Genomic DNA, 18,699 nt, shown 5'->3' with positions numbered 1-18,699 from the left:
ATGTTAAATTAGGGAGAAGTGAGAAGAACATATGTAAAAGAATGAGTGGAAGACAAAGGCTATTTTAGCAAGGTCTGTTTATGCAAACTCATCTTGGTGTCAACTCCCCATCTTTGATGGTAAGAGCCACTTTTCCATCCCTGGTGCTTGGTGGGCACCTTCCTCAAAGGGGAATTTATGTCCTGTTTTGGGGCAGATGAGGGAAGCGTAGAGAATTCTTCCTGCATCAGATGATTCCCAATTGCCGTTAGCTCGAAAGATCCTTACGCCAAGTGTCTGATTTGAGGTTGGCATGTTCTGATTCCTTTCACATAATAATGAAAATCTCCATTTTGTGAGTCCCCTTCGTGGGTCAGACATTGCTTATATATTTGGCCCCCAGTGAAAGTATGGAAGTGGCCCAGCTCCTCTCTTAAGCTACAGTGGCCTGATGTTGAGTCTGCTCTAGGATTGGGTACTGACTTTCAGAAGGGGCATTTCCACCTATGGTGAAAACTTGTGCTCAAGTTGAGTTGTGTTAGGGTGGTTACCTTTGCATCTCTGCACCTGTGGGTATTGACTGATCTATTGATTCCAAGTTCTGAAGGAGGAAACTAGAGACCAGGATGTATGGCAAAGACAGCATGCTTCAGAGCTCATGGACATGCAAAAACTCTTAAGGGGAGGCTAGGAGGGCTTCCACCCCTGTCCCCGGGGAAAATACATCTAAATTAAGATGCAGATAGAGTGTTAAGACACTCCTCTTTTTCTCTTGATATTTTAAGTATATTTTATTGATTAAGCTATTACAGTTATCCCAATTTTTCCCCCTTTGCCCACCTCTGCACAGTACCCCCCTTCCTTCCAGCAACTCCCCCACTTAGTTCATGTCCATTGGTCATGCATATAAGTTATTTGGCTTCCATATTTCCTATACTATTCCTAACCTCCCCCTGTCTATTTTCTACCTACCAATTATGCTTCTTATTCCCTGTACCTTTTCCCAAATTCTCCCCCTTTCCTTTCCCCACTGATAACCCTCCATGTGATCTCCATTGCTGTGATTCTGTTCCTGTTCTAGTTGTTTGCTTGGTTTGTTTTTGGTTTTGTTTAGATGCAATTGTTAATAGTTCTGAGTTTGTTGTCATCTTACTGTTCATAGTTTTGATCTTCTTTTTCTTAGATAAGTCCCTTTAACATTTCATGTAGTAATGGCTTGGTGTGATGGACTCCTTTAGCTTTACCTTGTCTGGGGAGCACTTTATCTGCCCTTCAATTCTAAATGATAGCTTTGCTGGATAGAGTAATTTTGGGTGTAGGTCCCTGTTTTTCATCACTTTGAACACTTCTTGTCAGTCCCTTCTTGCCCGCAAAGTTTCTTTTGAGAAATCAGCTGATAGTCTTATGGGAACTCCTTTGTAGGTAACTCTCTGCCTTTCTCTTGCAGATTTTAAGATTCTCTCTTTAGCCCTGGCTGGTGTGGCTCAGTGAATTTAATGCCAGCCTGTGAACCAAGGGGTCGCTGGTTCAATTGCCAGCGCACATGCCCGTGTTGCGGGCCAGGTTCCCAGTTGGGGGCATGTGAGAGGCAACTGCACTTGATGTTTCTCTCCCTTCTCCTCTCTCTAAAAATAAAATCTTTAAAAATAAGATTCTCTCTTAATCTTTAACCTTTCGCATTTTAATTATGATGTGTCTTGGTGTGTCTCTCTTTGGGTCCAACTTTTTGGGGACTCTCTGTGCTTCCCAGACTTGTATATCTATTTCATTTGCCAAATTAGGCAAGTTTTCATTCATTGTTTTTTCAAATAAGTTTTGAATTTCTTGCTCTTCCTCTTTTCCTTCTGGCATTCCTATGATTCAGATGTTGGCACATTTGGAGATGTCCCAGAATCTTCTTACTCTCTCCTCATTTTTTTGAATTCTTGTTTGTTCATTCTGTACTGGTTGACTCTTTGTTTCTTCCTTTTGTTCCAAATCAGTGATTTTAACCCTGGCTTCCTTCCCTTCACTGGTGGTTCCCTGTGGATTTTTATTTCACTTAGTGTAGCCTTCATTTCTTCCCTTATGCACTTGCTGTACTCAGTGAGTTCTCTGAGCATCCTTAACACCAGTGGTTTGAACTCTGCACTGATAGGTTGGCTATCTCCATTTCACTTAGTTGTTTTTCTGGAGTTTTGATCTGTTCCTTCATTTCAAATATGGGCCATATTTCTTTGTCTCCTCAATTTGGCAGCCTCCCTGTGTTTGTTTCTGTGTATTAGAGCTGCTTTGACTCCATCTTCATACGCCTGCTTGTTTGGTCTCCACCCACTATGTCCAAGGCCTGGACTGGCATGAGGTACGTCTCAGAAAACATAGGATGCATTAACACCCAACAGCTCACAACACGAGGACATAAATGCCACCTTTTCTTCTGGTCAGTCCTTGTCAAAATTACACCTCAGGGAACTGGTGGCACCCACAGGTTTGGGAGTTAAAAACAAAACAAAAAGCAATCCACTCCCACCAGGATTCCCTGTACTGTCTCCCATGAGGTTCTGGAACTCTCTCCTCCTCCCTTCTCCTCATTCCTCTGTTCACCTTGGTCTTCCTCCTTCTCAGGATCAACATTTGCACAGCAGTTCATTCCCTTTGTTTCCACGCCACTCAGGAACACTCACCTCAAGTGATGTAGCTCTTCCAGAAGATCCAATGGTGCCCCAAGAAGATGCTTGGTGATTCCAAGTCCAAATGCATCACTACTGTGACAAAGGAGCTGGCCAAGGGCTTCAGGAGCAAAGCAGTGGTGCCTGATGCTGCTTGGACCTTTCGGATGAGAATATAGAAGTGGCACGTGAGCTGACCCTGAAGGTCGGGTGTGCCTTCTGTCAGAAAGTAAAGCATTATTGCAAGAAAGCATTTCTCTGGAGGTCTCAGAGCCCAGGCACTCATCCCAGCTGAGTCACTGTGTTTCCTTGAAACTCTGGGGAAGTCAGTGAACCTTCCAGAGCTTTCAGCACTTCCACACTTTCCTGTGTGCACGAATCTCCTGGGGATCTTCCCACATGGCAGACCATGACCCAGCAGGCCTGGGCCCACAGCTCTGCATGTCCAGCCAGCTCCCAGGCAAAGCCAATGCTGCTGCCTGCAGAGCACATGTTGACAAGGGGTTAGGATCTTCCCCTGTAACATGGGCATAAAGCCTCTCCCAGAATGTTGTGACTTAATAAGGCAGTGCAGGTGAAAAGTGCTCGGGAAAAGTTAGCACCCCTTAAAAAATGGAATGGATTGTTATTATTGTGGGGGAGGAGTGTTCAAGGCTTGTCCGATAAACTGAAATTGGGACCCCCTGTGTCTCCACTGCTTGATGCCTGAAGAGATAGCCACACCCAGCAATTATGGCAACTGAGCCCACCAGACATGTCAAATGTCAGCTGTCCCCGGAGGACACATGACTCAGACAGCACGCGGTGGAGAGATTCCTGGAGAAGAAAAAGAAGAGTGTAAAGCAACGGTGTTTTGTGGGTGCTGACAGATTTGCATGAGTGCCCCCTGACTTTTAGAGCTAATGAATCTCTGCAGAAACAGGAAGTCTTGCAAGAGAGCAAGGACACACAGACACACACACACACAGACACACCATGCAAACCCTAAAAAGGGCTAGAAGCCAATTAATCCTTCACAGCCCCATAGCTGGCTTTGAACACAGCCCAGTAAAGATTGGGGCAGGTGTACCAAGGGGCAGATGGTAGGGTGGAGCAGCTGAGCTCAGAGCCACTTTGGGGCTGAATTCCAGACAGAGACACTTCACAGCCACCTGAGCCAGCATCTGAGAGCCTCCCTGCCTCCCATTCTAGGAAGCGCCGAGGCTGCAAAGAATTAGATCAGTCATCATCCTTTCTCCATGCAGTCCTCAGCCATGTTGTCTTCCATAAGTAACAGTTACGAAATCAGTGAATAACAGTTACAATTCTTACACACTCTACCTCACTATTTCTCAGTCTTAGCAGTTTATAAAATTCTGGGGGAGTTTAAAAAGTATCAGCGTCAGGGTCCCAGTAAAGACCAATGAAACTTCCTCATCCCAACCTGATGCAGCCGCTAGTATACTTTGGATCTCTATAGATGTCTCTATTTTAGAATTTCAAATGAATAGAATCACATAATATGCAGTCTTCCTTCAGTTTGAAGAAATAACCTGCAGCTGAGGGGTAGGGCAAGACCAGGAGGGGGCTTTTTGCCCAGATTTGGGGGCTCGGTCTTTACTCCCTCCTGCCTGGCATTCCCACCCCACAGTTTCCAGTTGCGCAGCAGTCCCAAATTCTGACCTCTATCTCTCAGCCCAGCACACGAGAGTTAGCATGACAGAAGCAGGTGCGAACCCACCTGTCCTCACGCTCACCCAAGGAGCAGGACCGTGGTCTGGCGGTTGGGGCCGTAGAGGAGCAAATGTGGGTTCAACTTACACTTGACGAAGGATTTGGGCTTGAGACCCAGAAGATGTCATGCAATTACGATTTTGTAGAACATGAGGAATCTCACGAAGGGATTATTTGAGGGGACTGGTGTGGGTTTAGTGCTATGCCTAGAAAACAAATTTCTAAAAGCAATAAAATCCCATCTCAGCATCTGCTTTTTTGGACCACTCCCAGCACTGATGGCCGCAAACTGGGTGTCCAGGAAGCAGAGAAGATCGCAGTGCAGGGAGTTCATTAAGGGGTGCTCTTGGGGTCAGCACCTGTGGAAGGGAGGGGACAGGGGCAAGAACTGGGATGAAGGAGACGTCTAGCTGTGACATGGGCTCAAGGAAGGCATCAGCTCCCCCACAGGGAGCTCTGACCCTTGTGAGATGCGTCCATTTGGCCTGAGGGAGCCTGGCATTTATAACCTGGCACTCACCGGCCATTGCACACAGGCCGCCCCAAGAACGGGCTTGACCTGTGGCTAGGTGTCTCTGTTCAGCCCAAACAGTTCCTGAGAGGGCTAACAGGAGGGGCCCATCTGCCAGCAGCACCCTCAGAACTGGGGGAATTAACCTGGAGGGAGACAGGATGGGGGTGGGGTGTGTCCTAATGTCCAATGCAGTCCTTTTCACCTGGGCCAGACTCTCCTCTGCTGGACAAAAGCTCCCTCCAGGAGGCAGTGGAAGGAGTGGCAGAGAGGCGACTTTCACGTGTCACAGCGGACCTAACGAACGGTGTGAGGCTCGAAGTACACTTCCCCTGGCTGCAGGGAGCCTGCATTCTAAGGAAAGCAGCTCAATAAATGACCCACGGACATGGACAGCAGGGTGGGGACTGAAGGAGGGAGCAAGGGGTGGGCGGGGCAGGGGAGTGCAATGGGAGAAAATTGGGACAACTGTAATAGAACAACAACAAAATATTCAGTTTAAAGAAAAAGCAGCTCCAGCTTGTCATGCTGAGGTGAGCCTTGGTCAAATACAGAAAGTCATTATTACTGTGCCGTTTGAAGAACTGGTTCCAGAACTTCTGGCTGAGCTGGCATGTGGGCAAGAGAAACCCAAAGAGAAGGCAAGCGGGGAAGAGGAAGAGGATGGCTGAGGCCCAGAGGGGCCCATGGGGAGGAGGGCAGGGAGATGAACAAGGAGCAAAGCGACAGGGGCAGCACCAGCAAAAACTCAGCCTGCACTGGAAACAGGACCCAGGTCTGGGAGGCAGAAAAGACACTGATGTTGGGACGACTCGAAACTCTCACAATCTTTCTCTCGCAGCTCCTCTGCTGAACATCAGTTCTCCTCAGCCCACCTTCGCCCACTCCGCATCTGCACCCACACGGCAGCACGTAACCTCCCACCTGGCCTTCAGGTTCTGACAGTGAACCTCAAGCAGGCTTCCCACATTTCTAGAAGATTCTATTCAATGTGCCTGGTCAGTTCAGGCTCCCAGCCTCCCGGACAACCATTTCACCAGTGGTCTTCTGTCCTCGTTCTTGGCGGATGGCCTTGTTTTCGATTTCACTGGAATAAACAACAACAAATCAAAGCAGCTTTTTTGCACACGACCATCCTTTGCCTGGTCCAGTCTGTATCAGGAGACCCCGGGCTCCGCCCTTGGCTCGCTTCTCCTCTCTGTTGACCTCACTAGATACAGCCGTCCATTCCCATGGCTTTAATACCTTCAAGAGGCCTCAGACGCCCATGTCTGTTTCGCCCGTATTTCTTCCTTATACTTGATTTACAGCTTGCTACTCGACGGTTCCATTGGAGGCATCTAAGTGTAATGTATCCCAAATAAAACTCTTAATGCACATTCCACAGACCTGGGGCTTCCCTGGGAACAGGTACACATGTCCCTCCCCTGTAAAATGAGTTCATACCTATATCAGAAGCCGTCAGGTGCAGAAAAGCAGCATTCTCTGTTTATTAACTCCCTTCCTTGTTAGGCTCTTCTTCCTATGAGTGTAAAAAAGTTAAGAAAAGTGGCCTGCTTAAAAACGAATACACTTAGATTTCCTCTTCAGGGCAGTTGAGTAGATGTACTTTTCTTTTTTAATTCAGTTACAATTGTCTGCATTTTCTCCCCTTCCCTCCACCCCATTCCAGCCAGTCCCACTTCCCTCCCCCACCTCTACCCTCCCCCTTGATTTTGTCCATGTGTCCTTTATAGTAGCTCCTGTAGACCCCTCTCCCCACTACCCCCTCCCCACTCCCCATCAGCAAATGAGTGGATCAAAAAACTATGGTACATTTACACAATGGAATTCTATGCAGCAGAGAGAAAGAAGGAGCTTATACCCTTTGCAACGGCATGGATGGAACTGGAGAGCATTATGCTAAATGAAATAATCCAGGTGGTGAGGGACAAATACCATATGATCTCACCTTTAACTAGAACATAATCAACAAAAGAAAAAAGCAAACAAAATATAACCAGAGACATTGAAATTGAGTAGATGTACTTTGTCTTGTTCCTCCCACTAGACACAATGAAATCCCCTGGAAAGAACCTGAGGCTCCTGTGAGGCAGCAGTGAAATATTTAATATTTGTGCCATCGGAAGTTTGAAGCAATACTGAAAGGAAAATTTAAAGCATTAAACGCTTACGTTAGGAAAGAGGAAAAGTGGCAAATAATAATCTAGGTTCCCATCTCAAGAACCTAGAAACAGCTAGCAAACTAAACGCAAAGCAAGTGAAAGGAGGGAAACGATAAAGATGAGAGCAGACATCAGTGAAACTGAACAGAGAAAAACAGTCGAGGTCTTGGAAAGCATGGGTCAAATTGGCAACACTCAACCAGGCTCACCAAGGGGCAAGAAGGACACAAACCACCAACCTCAGGAATGAAACAGGGGGTATTGTTACAGACCCTGAAGACGTCGGAAGGATAAAAAGGCAATGCTACAAACTGCTGTGCACACATGAACTTGAAAACTGATGTGAGATGTATAAAACTCCAAATTAAGAAACTACGGCCAGCATGACTTTTGTTGATGTTCACATCAGACCCTGATGGCTTCACTGGAGAATTCTACCACATGTCGCAAGAAGAATTATTCTAAACGGTCTCTTCTAGAACATAGGCGGGAACACTTTCCAATCCTGTTTTGGAAGCCTGTTTAACTCTGGTACTCTAAACGTTTTATGGTGAGGCAGAGGAACTGGAAAATCAAAATCAATTTTGGAAAAGAAGGGGAAAGTGAGGAAAAGAAGAAACTGATTTCCAGACTTACAGAGCGACCAGAAACAAAACCGGGTGGTGTTGGTGGACAGAAACACAGAACAATGGCGCAGTCAGAGACCTGAGAGCCAGGGCCGCACAGGTACGCCCGGCTGGTTTTTAACAAAGGTGCAAAAGCAATTCCACGGAGGGAGGATGATCTTTTCAACAAATGCAGCTGAACATCCACAGACAAAAAAAAAAAAAAAAAAAAAGCAAACCGTAACCTACACCATACATTTTACAGAAAATTAACTTAAAATGTATCACAGACTTAAATGTGAAACTATAAACTTTTAGGAAGAAAATAAGAAAAACTTCAGGATGTAGGGCCAGGCAAGGAGTTCTTAGACTTGTCACCAAAAGCACTTTTTTTTTTTTTTTTGTCAGGAAGGCTGGGGGTGACCTCTGGACTTACGGGAAAGTGGGGGGGCACTGAGCCCAACACACCAGACCCTGCACTCTCGGTAAACAGAACGACGCCCTTGGGTTTAGCAAGGTCTCTGCACATTCTAAGGATGACATAGCAATGATTAGTGAATATGTCAATACTACTCGGGTCTACTCTAATAGGACCAGTGAATGAAATATATGATCAGCAGAGCAAGATAAATAAAACTGACTTTCCTAATCATTGAAATAAAACACTTTAAGAAATAATAAGCTGGGGAGGACTGATTCGAATACATCATCTACGTGTGTCCTGCAAGAGAACCGTCAGGTGACCCCAGCATTTGACGATGTAAAGAGAACATAAGATTGTCATTTGATCATCTATTTTTGCTTTTTATTTCCTTTTTCCTTTTTGCTTTTTGGCTGAAACATGCTATTAAGGTTGCAATTCTTTTTGTTTTTCCATTTTAGTAAAAGTACAATTTGTAAAAATTGAAAAATAAGATTTCATCAAAATAAAAGACTTTTGCTCTATAAAAGACTGTGGGGATATTTGTAAACCACATGTCCAATGAAGGGCTAATATCTAGAATAGGTAAAGAGCTCTCAAAACAAACAACCCAATTAAAAGGTGGGGGAAAGACGTGAGGAGACGTCACCAAAGGGAATGACCAGGTGGCTAAAAAGCAGTGGAAGCATGGAGGTGCCGCCGGACCTGTCACTCCAACAGGGAGTGAGAGGCCGAGAGAGTCAGGGACACTCTCCGCTTCCACCCACCCTGCGGACCCCCTGGAGCCACGCACAGGCACAGTCTGTGATCAGAGGACCTGGTGTACCCCGCGAGGCTGGTCCTCAGGCTGAGTGATAGGCCGAGGCAGTGGAATCAGTGAAGAAAATGGCAGGGATGGATGTGGAGTTGACAGCTGAAGAAAGAAACCTCCTGTCTATTGCATGTAAAAATGTGATTGGAGCTGCAAGAGCTTCCCAGAGAACAATCAGCATCATTGAACAGAAGGAAGAGAACAAGGAAGGAGAAGACAAACTAAAGATGATTCGGGAATATAGGCAAATGGTTCAGACAGAACTGAAGTTAATCATTTTGCGACATTCTGGAGGTACTGGACAAACACCTCATCCCAGCAGCTAACACTGGCGAGTGCAGGGTTTTCTAGGGTAAAATGGAAGGGGACTTCCACAAGTATCTGGGTGAACTGGCCACAGGAAATGGCAGGAAGAAGCCTGCAGGAACGGCCTGGTGATTTATAAAGCTGCTAGTGAATTGTAATGGGGAATAAATATGAATACACTGTATTTATAGAAAGCTACCCATATTGATCTCAGTAAATGTTAAACCCAGCTAGTTACTCTAACCTGATTTTTCTCTCAAAACTAGAGCTTACATGTTCAAAGTTTCTTTTCTAAGTATACTTTACTAGAATCCACATGTTCGATTCCTATGTAAACCTAAGAAACAGCCTGACCTTGGAATAATGCTAAGCTGACAAAGTCCAGATGGCTAGCTCAAGGACACTAACCAGAAAGATCGGCATTGGCTCTTTCACTTGCATGCCCACCACCCTCCCCCCCATCTCTTTGCTCTGCTTTTCCTCACCTCACTCCTCATAAGAGTCTCTGCCTGTACTAAAATGTTAAATTGTAACCATGATTTAGTATCTCCCAGCTAGTAGTGGAAGTTATGTATTCTGTAACAAATCAAAGCCAACCCTGTGCTTTCAACTCTGGCTGAGCTCTCCTTGCAGATGTGGGGAACGCTCATGCCAGCAGCAAAACCACAGATGTCCGATGGAGGCAAGTTGAGAGATAACATCAGAACGAAGAGAGTAAACCTCAGCAGGAGCTGCACGACTCCTCTTTCAGCCCCCTCCCCTTACTCCCATTGCGCTCTCTCAAGAGAAACTATGTGTCTGCACTCTCCCTGCAAAGTTTCCCCCTCCTGAATTCCCACCAACTCCCTATCACAATCGCTGCCTTGATCGGAGATGCTAAGATGGGTTTTTGAGGACAGAAGTCTCCCCGCTCACCTTTCTCGAGATGCTGGCACTCGAATAAATCACTTTCCTCCTCACCAGCACCTGTCTCATGAGTTTGCACTTGGTTGCAGAAGGCAGCTGCACCTCTGTTCGGTTTCAGTATTGCAATGACAAAACTCCCGTTCGCTTAGCTCTTGCTTTCAATTTTTCTATATTTAACTATGAAATTCTTTTAAAAATTTTTTAAAAATTATTTTTAGAGAGAGGGAAAGGGAGGGAGAAAGACAGGGAGAGAAACTTGGATGGGCAAGAGAAACAGGTCATTTGCCTCTTACAGGCTTCCAACCAGGGACCTGACCCATAGCCCAGGCACATGCCCTGACTGGGAATTGAACAGCGAGACTTCTGGGTTGCAGGACAATGCCTGCCCCACTGAGCCACTCACACCAGTCAGGGCTCTACTATGACATTCTTAATCCCCCTGACTGTGCCTGCAGGTTGGCAAAAGCAAGTTTTGGTGATGCGGCTGCCTCACTGATATGCTGAGAGAAGAAAGCGACAAGGACGTGACACTTACTTATCACCAGTTGTTACGTGATAATATGGCATGTGGACTTCAGACACGCAGGGTGACGGTGCCGAGCAGAATCAAGAAGCACTGCAGGACATGGAAGGTGAAAATCGGTGAGACGTAAAACCCAATGAGAGAAACCATCTCTGACCACCCTTCTTCCCATCCCCACCTTGGAGATTCCCCCATTGTCACTGCGAGCCACCAAATCTGACTTCTACATGTGGTCTCAGAATTTGCACTCCTGTCCTGTTGTTTGTTTGTTTTTTTAAACAGTTTTCAAAGGTTCTTAAAGGCAAGAACAAGTTTCTGTGGATTTTATTGGTCCCCACTTTTAGGTTTTAAGACACCAGCGGGACCACCAAGGCTTTTCCGGCGTGACTGCACCGTCTCCCGCCAGAGGTGGCACAGTCACCCTTAGGGATGGAAATTACCTCTGAAATCATTAGACTTTCTAAGGGAGAGGTTATTCACACTAATCGAGGCCTCTATTAAATCATCTTTCCTTTTTCTAATTGTTTACATTGAATTTTATGCCAATGTTTAAAATTCACTGGGTGTTAGCTTTTGAAGGGGTGGTGAAAAGGCTGTTTCAGGAGGTTTCCTAGTGGTTCTGCTGTGAAAAGTGTTTCAGACTCTGCGGAAATGAGGCTGGACAGCACAGCACTGGTAGCAGCCCGACAATCGACAATCGTGGCTCTGCCCAGGCCCGCTCTCCCTCTGAAGCAGGTCGGCGTTGCAGGTGGTGTGGAAAAGCCTGCATGTGTGTTCAGTTCTTCCATTTCCTCTCCTTCCCCGCCCCCACCCCTCACTCGCTCACCCTCTTCTGTCCCGTAGGTGTGACTTGAAGCTACTTTGTACCACAGTCAGCATACCTGACTGGGGCCACGGACACAGAATCTGCATTGCTCTTACTGAACAATGCGATGAGTATTAAAGTTGTTAAAGGTCAGTAAGGATATGGAGAAGCTTACATAGCTGGTAGGAAAGTGAAATGGCGCAACCGCCTTGAAAAAAAACTGGCACTTTATTAAAATAGAAAAAAAAACTAAACATGCAACGACCATACAACCTGGCAACTGCTCTTTGGGGCGTTTACTCCAGAGAAGTGAAATCGTAAGTTCACACGAAAGCCTGAGACGAATGTTTGCAGCAGCTTTATTCACAGTAGCCCCAACGATGCAAGCGGCTTTTCGTGGGTGGGAGCCTGAACCGGGGCGCGCACCACGCCGCTCCGCGTGGCAGGCAAGGGGATCGAAGCGTCCATACACATCGCAAGTGGGATGAGTTTCTGGAGAATTAGGCTCAGTGGAAACAAACCAAAAGCCAATCCCAGAAGTTCACATACTGTCTGGTTCCCTTTGTGTGGCATTCCTGGCTGTGAGTGTAGAAAGGCAACATCACAGGTCATTATGGGGATAGAATCATCCTGTGTCTCCACTGAATCCATGCCCAAACCCTGGGTGTGAACATATACTGCAGTTTCGTGAGACATTATTGGGGAAACTAGGTAGAAGGTACATGGGACCTCACTGTATTATTACCTAAAATCCATGTGAATCTACGATTATTTCAAAATAAAAAGATTAACTTAACACAAACACCAATATCAATTCATTTCCTATACACCAACACGCCCAGTTGTATTAATTACAATTTTTCCATGTATTTGAATATTAGAGGTTGGAAGTCTATTCCTATAGGTATCATTCTGTTCTACTTCTTCTGACATGTCCTTTGCCCACTTTTCTGTTCAGTTGCCATTTCCTTATTGACATAGAGGAACTCTACATTGCGGGGATTATTGCCTTGCATAGGCTATTTATGTGGCTCTAAGATGTGAGCTGATTTTCAAATTTTACTCATCAAATTTCAGAAATCTCAGCGGGGTGTCTCATCATCCTAGACACAGATGTGTGAGGTCCCCGCCTACATGCGCCCCAATGGGATGCACTGATCACCTCATCTTTGCTAGGTCACCCCACTTGAATCCTATAGAAGGCAAGTAGGTGAGCCCAGATTTGAGCTAGTCTATCCAACATCAACCCCATGAAATATTATTTTTTAGTGTTATATTATTTTCGGTACCACCTATGCTAACTGCATATACAGGTGGTTTGCGCAGACCAACATTGTTCTTATAACTAACAGTGACCATAGCTAATTTATTGACCCATCCAAGTAAATACTCCATACATTACCACTAGATACATTGCGCCATTTAATCCTCACCAAAACTCTAAAAAACAGGGTCCTCATGATTACCCCCATCTTGTGAAAGAGGAAGCAGAAGTTTAGGTCTGTTAGGTAACTTGTCCAAGGACACAGAGCTAATAAACGGCAAGATCAGCTCAAACCCAGCTGCCTAAGCAGCAAAACTCTATGAAAGTGTTAGGTTTCAGGGAATGCTGGGGGACCCGCTTCAGGTCAGAACTGTAAGTGAACAAAAACTGGTTTGCGGACGCATTCCTGGAAGGAGCTGACATTGCAAAGAAGTCTTGGTTTTCTGTGCTGGGGGCAGGGGACTCCACCGTGGCCTGCTGTCTCTGTTTTAACCGAACCCTCATCTTAATCAACCATTTTCCAACTAAGTCCTAGCTCAGTACTCTTACCAAAACACTGTGCCCACTACCTGGTGTGGAATGGGCACTTTCTCTGGAACTGAAAACTGACAGGAGGTGGGAAGGGAGAATTACAAAGTATTTCCCATGAACAGGAGAGATCTAGAAAATCTCTGAGGTCATAAATGTTAACACTTTTCTAGGTATGAGTCAGAGGGTTCATTGAGAACATCAAAATAGTTTTATTTCCGAATAAACATCAGAGCAGAAATAAAAATAGCTTTCTGACCTATGGAACACATAATGGTTAATTCATATGCTTTTCCTGGGGGGAGGGGAGATGGTGTGTAGGAGATTTTAAAATTATAATAAAGTTTTTTCTATCCCAGTAATAAAGGCAAAAAATTAAACAGCGCTAAATGTTAATAATAAAATATAGCTATTTCCTGTCCCCAATCCCCACAGTAGTCCCATACTCCAGAAAAAAAAAACACCAAAAATATTTTCAACTGTTTTTCCTCCCTGGAAACTACCCTCACGAAGTATTCAAAGTGATGAAAGGCAAGGACCTACAACCTAGATTACTCTATCCAGCAAAGCTATCATTTAGAGTCAAAGGGCAGATAAAGTGCTTCCCAGACAAGGTAAAGCTAAAGGAGTTCATCATCACCAAGCCCTTATCATATGAAATGCTAAAAGGGAACTGTATAAGAAAAAGAAGATCGAAACTATGAACATCAAAATGGCAACAAATTCACAACTATCAACAACTGAATCGAAAAAACAAACTAAGCAAACAAGCAGAACAGGAACAGAATTGGAAGGTTATCAGCGGGGAGGGGGAAGGGGCAGAAGGGGGAGAAGGGGAAAAAGGGTGCAGGGATTAAGAGGTACAAATTGGTAGGTACAAAAAAGACAGGGGCAGGACTAAGAACAGTATAGGAAATACAGAAGCCAAAGAAATTACTTGCACGACCCATGGACATGAAGTAAGGGAGGGGATTGCTGGAGGGAATGGGGGTGTCGGGTGAAGGGGGGCAAAGGAGGAAAATTGGGACAACTTTAATAGCATAATCAATAAAATATATTTTTAAAATTCTGAATAGTGTGTTTATCCTACTACTTCTCAATTCACAATTTTTTTATTTCATTGACTTCCCGTTGAGATAGATGGTTGAGGTTTTGGTTCCGTTACCCTTCTTCCTTCTTTCAACCTCTCAAAATAATTATAACTTAAAATAATCAAAAAGTGTTGTTTTCTTTCTTAAGCTATTTTTTCTTTTTCCTTTTGTGGATGTAAGAAATGTCCAAACCTGTGAAAAAATTTTTATGAGTTTATTTGAGCCAAACTGATGACAATTACCAGGAAGCAAAATCTCAATGGATTGAGAAAATGCTCCAGAAAATGGCAGTTTTTTACCACTTGTTTTATACACCGGAATCATAGGGGGAGGTGAAAGGGGTTATGTGAAATCCACTGGTGATAGATGAGGGAAGCGGGAGAAAGCAAAGTCGGGAAATCTCTGAGACTGGATAAAAAGTAGAAGGAGGGACATAACTTCTTTTACATTGGTGGGTATAGGATAGTTAACAATGGTACTGGACAGGGTCCTGGCCCTGAGTGGGTCTGCCTAGGGCCAGCTGTGTCACGGGTGGGCACAGGTCACCAGGTTCTTGGTGATTGGGACAAAGAATGGAACCAGACACACAGTTTATAGCAGAGAACACAGGAGCAGGCCAACTCCAGGCAGAGATTGACCTCACGGGCTGGAGGGATTCTATTCTTGTAGGGCGGGTCCCTCCTGGCTAGTTTTGGCGGGCTTTCGTTGCCTGTGCAAGTCGTTACTTTAAAGCTACTGCGCCTGGGGTCTCCCATGGTTTTCTTTGATTAGCCACCAGAGAAGGGGTTGTACGATGTTATCAAATGGACCCACCCTTCTCCTGGGGTCCCCCTGTACTAGGTTTGCCTTGCCCACCGCCAGGAAATTATAGCTCTCAATGTCAGAGATTGGTGAAAAGGAAAGGAATTATTTATTTGAAAGTTATACAGACTTAAGAGTATGACTGAATGTCTTCATTAAAATCCCAAAGTGCCTTAAAACACCCACAAACACACACAATCCTTCCTTCCCCCACTTTGCCCAGTCCAGGGTACCTCAGGAAAAGATATAGAAGTCCATGGCTCAGGTAGTCCCTGGTTCTTCCCAGGAATCTGTGCTCGGCTGGCAGGCCTCCCTCGGTTCCCAGCACCATCAGCTGTGTTGCTGCGGTGAGTCCTTTCACCCCTTTCCTTCCTGCAGTGTCTCTCCTGCATTGCTCCAAACTGCTAGGAGAGAGCTCTGCATCTCTGCTACATCTTGCCTTCTGGAATCCTAAGCTGCATGGCAAAAGGAGTCCCAAAGCCACATGGTTCCCCCCTTCATGGCTGCCCCACCTAGGTTTACATCCCACTGCCAATCTTCCTCTGCAGCCCCATTTCCAGCTCCTCCCACAATCGGCTACACCTGCCAGCAATCCCGTATTTTTCCAGCTTTTCTGGGCTGCCATAGTAATTCCAGGCAGGTGTGGCCCCATGGTATGGAGCCAGTCTTCTCCAAACTCTCATGCAGGCACTGTAACCAGGGGGAGTTGCCTCCCAGGTACATCCTGGAGGGAAGTCACTCCAATCTCCCTGGCTGAAAGCATGGCCACAGCTACTTAACATATCTATGAAACCAGTTAAAGGTTAGAGATATGTTAAATGACCATGCCAGAGGTTATCTGCAAAACTGTTGCTATGCAAAACAACTCTCAAAGGCCCTGCTCCATGTGTTCCATCCCCCAGCTCAGACTTGTCCAATTTTCAATATTTCCTGGACACCCTGAGTTCTGGACCCCATTACGAATCCTTCTTTGGGAGGCCCCCTGGATGTACCCTCTTAGAGAGATATGCTGTCCTATGTCCCACAGCATGATTCACAATATCTAAGATATGGAAGCAACCTAAGTGTCCATCGATATGACACTGGAAAACCGGACATTTGTACTGCCCGTCATCACCAGAACCAGTAAGCAGAGACAGGGATTGAATCTTTATGGGTGCTCTATTCAGATGGCCCGCGATCTGAGAAGACAGCCAGTTTTGTACCCTCACACACTGTCTTATATTTCATGTCAAACTGACCCTTTTTATAAGGGGAAGAAAAGTGGAGGTAAGGGGTTTGGAATTCAGGGGGAAAGTTAATCAGAAAAAAGCTGCAGCATTCTTTCACCCCGGTTGCCTGGCGATTCTTATCTGGGTCCTGGCATTTAAGTCTCTCCCTGGAACACGATGGTGCAGATTCCATCTTGATGGCTTGCAGGCCCACCTGGGGCACAAAGGTAGAACTGCTTGTGGTCTCCTGGAGTCAGGGAGGGTTACCTTCAGTTCCTGAAACAATAGCTTTTTAGTTGCATTAATTACTAAGCTTATGAACTATCGTTTAAAACTAAAAATTTTCCAACTCTTGAGTCCCCCATCAGATTTCCTGTAATCCTCTCCATGCCTCCTTTTTTGATTCTCATATATAAAAAATAAGCTACAAAATTCCCATTCTCTTTCGCTATCCAGCAATTGTCATTTGGGCTCAAATACACTTCTACAAATTCTCTATGGGTTTGGCCATTTCTTACCTCAGTATTGCCTCTGAACACTGTCTGCTTCCCAGCCAGAGCAACCCCCCAGTGGTGACCCATGCAATCTACCCCCTTGTAAAGTCTAAGCTGCCATCTCCCTAGCCTGGGGCTCCTAACACGGCCTCCCCAGGGATGAGGGCAAGCCTCCGTCCTGGACACCAGCACCAACAGACCTGGCAGCTCAGGCTCTAGGTCTGATGTGCCTGTGTCCACAGAGCCTCTGGCTTTCCCAGTAGCTAGTCAACGTGCCCAGGTTACGCAGCCCAACAGAGCAGGGAAATTGATGCCCCAAGGGGGAAACCTTGACCAAAGAGACATAGGAGAAGGACCGGGGGATCAGATTCTTGTCTTTTGGCCTCACAGCCAACTGCTCCAAGAGGCAGTGGTGAATGGGTCTTCAGCAGACGTGGCCGCGGGGGCAGGGGCCAGTGGTACTTTCCCTGAGGCTGTGGCCAGCTCAGTAATGCATCTGGATTTGATTTCCTCTCTCCAGCCTCACTTCCCTTTTCCCTTCACTTTGTTCCTCTCAATTGCACATCCCAATATGGTGTTACAGTGCAGGCTTTGCCGCAGACTCTGCTCTCTAGGGGAGGAGCTAAGACAGGCACTGAGGGGGTTGCCCTTTGGGGGTACAGGATTTGTATGGGCCTCAGGCAGCACACTCTCCTTCCCAGCCCAGGCTCTGTCTCCATCTTCCTTGATGCATGGGTGTGACCCGTGAAGACCAGGCAGCCTTCCCTCACCTCTGGATTTGCATTCTGGCCTCGGAGGATTTCCCTTACCTTTTTGCCATATTTTAATGGGTGTGTTTAAATAATTATCCAGCATCTTACGTATTCTGTTGAAGGACGGTGCCTCTAGACATGCTCGTTCCCTATTTGCTTCTTTTCTCCCCTTTACCTTCTCTCTCCCTCCCTCCCCACAGCCCGCAGTCTCCCATCCTCCCAGGACACACCATAGGTGTGCTCCAGGAAGCTTCCAGACTGAATCTCATTCTGAGATCTGGAGTTCTGCACCCCCACGCCAGCCCTAGCTCAGGGCTCCATGTGGTGTATCCACAAGAGAATTTTATAAATCTGCTAGAACTGGGTAGCCAGGCACAGAGAGGGCAAGCACGCTCGCTGGTGGTAGGGAGCTAGAGAGGTCCGGGGGTCTCTCCTCATAGTGCAGAGCAGGAAACAGAGGCACAACTCCTGAGGCTTGGCCTTTCGGCCAGCCAGAACCTGTTCTTCACGTAGCTGTAGGGAGGTCAATGGCACTGTGTAAGGAGCTGTGAAGGGCCACCATCAGTAGATCTAGGTAGAGCTCTTATTGCCCGCGGGAAGAAGCCATGAGGTGCGCCATTTACTCACAGTGAAACTCCCAACGAAGTCCCGTGGTGAGACCCTGCGTCAGCCTGGGCGGGCTTCCGTGCTTGCTCAGACTCAATTACTGTGGGCGCAGAGAGGATCAGGAAAGGGCAAGGCCTGAGCACTTTCTAGAATCCTTGGGGTGCCAGCTACCTGAGGGCAAGGGGGGTTTCTCCAGCCCCGCTGTAGCCTGAGTGGATATTGCTCTGTGGCCGGGCCACCAGTGTCTCCAAAGCTGAACTTCAGGATTGAGATCCTTTACACAAGGCTGAATTCAGGGAGCTCTCAAGGGGGTTCAAACAATTTTTCCACTGGGCCTCCCATGAAAAATCCATACCGTATGGGGTTAAACTTGGCCACTTGTCTGCTGCCTTATCTCTTACCCAGAACATGAATGGGACCCTGGGTAGTCCCTAGGGCACTGGAGAGCTGGCCTTGGACTTGAGACCTCACGCTTCCCTGCCCCACCAGGCCCTCTGACCTTCTAGCTCCTGTGTCCTCCTCCTCCCTCCAATCGCTGCCTCCCTCAGGTGCAGGCAGA

At 46.4% G+C, this 18,699-nt stretch overlaps 1 pseudogene; it reads left to right on the top strand.

Annotated features, from left to right (window-relative positions):
- The first annotated feature begins 8,729 nt into the window (after nucleotides 1–8,729).
- On the top strand, nucleotides 8,730–9,317 carry LOC128781477 (14-3-3 protein epsilon pseudogene; annotated as a pseudogene).
- The last annotated feature ends 9,382 nt before the right edge of the window (nucleotides 9,318–18,699 follow it).

This window comes from Desmodus rotundus, chromosome 8 (genome assembly GCF_022682495.2).
Source record: "Desmodus rotundus isolate HL8 chromosome 8, HLdesRot8A.1, whole genome shotgun sequence".
In the NCBI taxonomy this organism is placed as follows: Eukaryota; Metazoa; Chordata; class Mammalia; order Chiroptera; family Phyllostomidae; genus Desmodus; species Desmodus rotundus.
This window is presented reverse-complemented; position numbering and strand designations above follow the sequence as displayed.